Source organism: Seriola lalandi, unplaced genomic scaffold, assembly GCF_002814215.2.
Source record: "Seriola lalandi dorsalis isolate HSWRI2012SDOR001 ecotype SW California unplaced genomic scaffold, Sedor1 jcf7180002054614, whole genome shotgun sequence".
In the NCBI taxonomy this organism is placed as follows: Eukaryota; Metazoa; Chordata; class Actinopteri; order Carangiformes; family Carangidae; genus Seriola; species Seriola lalandi.
The window spans coordinates 289,283-292,430 of record NW_019525167.1 but is presented as its reverse complement, the minus strand read 5'-3'; positions in this window follow the sequence as shown (position 1 = coordinate 292,430).

The window sequence follows — 3,148 nt, the reverse complement described above, 5'->3', positions numbered from 1 at the left end:
TTTGTACATGAAAACACACTGCAGCAAGAAACAGCAACGACATCCTCACAAGGTAATAAAAGGTTTTAATTTAATCCACAAAAGTATTTATTAACATGATCCATATGATTATTGATGATTGTGCAAACTAATGTTGGGAATGTTGTGACGGAGGATTGAGGCTGTTTTAGTCAGATCCATCAGCAAAAACTCAAAACGAGTTGATCACTTTCAGTCGGTGAATCCATCAGTTTCCTGCCTCTTGTTGCTTTAAATTAATTATATCTTCAGGAGTTATTGTTATGTAATACTACATAAAATAATATATAATGATTGTAGGTCATATCCTCGCTACGTTCATATTTTGTCCGGTTTAATATGAAATGTGTATTACATTACTTTCTGTTTGTTAAAAAGGTCTTAAGAAGACCTCAGGTTACCTTTTTAAAGCTCCAAATTTTTTTCTTCCTCTGTTTTATTTTGAAGTCTTGATCCATAAGAAGATATATTTGTGGTTTTAAGAACCAAAAACCGTGTCAGTGTAGTTTTACATCTCCTCTCTCAGGCTTCTCTCTGCAGCTCTAGTAACAACAGGTCGGTGAGCCAATCAGAAGAGAGGACGCTCTGAGCCTCTCTTCTGATTGGCTGACTGTTTTCTGAGTGATCCAATAAAAAATAAAGCAAATTTCAGGTAAAAACACTCAGAGAAACCAAATCCTGCAAGGGTTGGATGGTGGGTCCAGGTGGGCGGGGCTTGGTGACTGCTTTGTTGTGACATCACAAAGTTCCAGAAGTCCTGACGGCTGGTTTTAAGGCTCAGTTTCTGAATACAGGCTGTGTGCATTTCTCTGTGGACTGAGGCTTTGATACTTTCACAGTATTAATATAGAACCTAGACCTGATCTATAATCACACTACACATGGACACAGACCTTTACACTGGAGGAACTTTAAGAAAAACTCTGTAACAGTGTAGAAACAGATATTTACAGCAACAACAAAACCAGGTAGCCTTACTATGTGGAGGGTGGCAGGTAAGTTTCTGTCTAGAGGTCAGATTTAGGTTAAAACGTATTTTTTTTTGCGGTGTTTGAGTATTTGTTTTTAAGCCACACTAGCGTCTCGAGGATAAACTGCCATGTAATTGCATACAAATGTTCACGGTCCCCTGAGGGTGATGTTCCTCTGATCCCCCTGACTTCTGACTTTTCCTCCAGCACCACTGTGAGCGTTTTGAGTGAAATATCTCCACAGCTGTTAGATTGGTTAGATTGTCATGACTCAGCTACATACGTTCACGCTCCCCTGAGGTTGAATTCTGATCACTTCCTCCCGTTTCATCCAGTGCCATGCATCGTGAGCAGGATGAACAGATGGGACTTGTGTTACACTGAGTAACACAGTGAGTACGGTGTCAGTAACTCGACTCTGTCTCTCAGCACTGTGTAATGACAGGATTTTATTTCCCTCCAATTAAACATGAGTAGAGCGATCTAAGTGGCATTTTATTAAAGATGTGAAATGTTGTAATGAGGGGGGTCACTTAGTCACAGTAACCCCCCCACACACACACACACACACACACACACACACACACACACACACATCCCTGAGGGGGGAGCCCTTGTTTACTTTGAACAGCTGTAATAATGAACTTCAGTGAGTGTAAGTAACTGGATTAGTAACTGATTCATACACAGACATGGATCTGAAGCTCTGCTGCTCCTCTGCCAGATAAACTCTGTGTGTTTACTGTATTTACATCACACTGTAATTACATCTCAACATAGGAAATCTAACTAAATACAGCTGCTTTACTATTTTGTTTCCTCATTTTGCTTTGCAGACTTCAGACTGTGCCGTTGTTTGTAGACTACGGGACTGAACTTTCTCGATTTCAAGCTTTAAAGGCTTTAAATTTCATTTTATGTTGAAGTTGAGAGTTGAAGTGGCTGAGGCTGTGATGCTCGTGAACTTTTCTACTCTCTGATCATTTTCTTCAGCAGAGTAAAATATGTAAAGTTTGTCCTGAGGGTGGCGCTACAAGTTACCATGTTGTTACCTGAATCAAAAAGGTGTATCCTCTGGAGAGTGGTCATTGAGGATGTTTGAGACTCAGCTTGTCGGACTTAGCTGCTATGGTTTTGTTTTTGTTAGCATGCTCATATGTTAACCTTAGCATGTTAGCCTGCTAACACCTGTACCGTGAGCAACATTTAGTAACATGTAGCACGTTAGCTTGTCAGTGTGATAACGTGATGATTTGTACAGCTCCTATATTTTATATATAACATTGACTTTTATTTAAATGGGAACTCTTCATGTTGCTTTTTGCAAAACAAAACAAGACAATTCAAAAGCTGAGTTGGGAAGAAATCACCTGTCGTGTACAGTGTGAAGTGTCTGCATCTCTGTCCTGTATCAGTGTGTGTGTTGATGGACAGTAAGCAGCAGCTGCTTCAGTCTGATCATGTAGCAGCTCTGTGGGTTTGTAGTAAAGTAATCCCTCTGCGAGTGGCCTTTATTAGAGAACACAGTGAGCTGATCCTCCTCTATGAGCACAAAGATCTGTCACTATAAACATTTATATTCAAATTTGAATCATTTCGCTTGAATAATTGGATTTAAAATCTGAATCGCATAGTTAGAAATTATTTATAATATATTGATGATAATATCAGATTCATCGAGGCTTATAATTAAAGAAACTGCTGATTTAAACCGATTGTGATGTTTTTCCTGCCTTAAACTCATAAGAACAAGTGCACACAGCAGCCTTTTGTAGCAGAGCTAATTCAAATCATAATAAAAAAGTAGAATCATCTGCAAGACTTAAAAAACCTTATTCTGATCCTGAGCCAGAGGAAAAACTGAACAAGTGGGTAGAGAACCTTTCATGGGTTCAGTGTTAACGAACGTGAAGGCCGAGGCAGAACATAAACTTTTATTTCTCTACACATCAGTTTTCACAGTCGCTTTCACACGGTAACAAAACATAACAACAATAACTGAAACAGGGAGAAGTGCAGTCTGCTGCTTCACTGTGTGACGACGTAAACAACATCCTGTTAAAAAGTGACGTTTGAGGTGAAATAAAAATCTTTAAATATTTCAATACAAAGTGAGAACAGTTCAGGTGTGACGAGTCGGGGGGGGGGGGGGCGGGGGG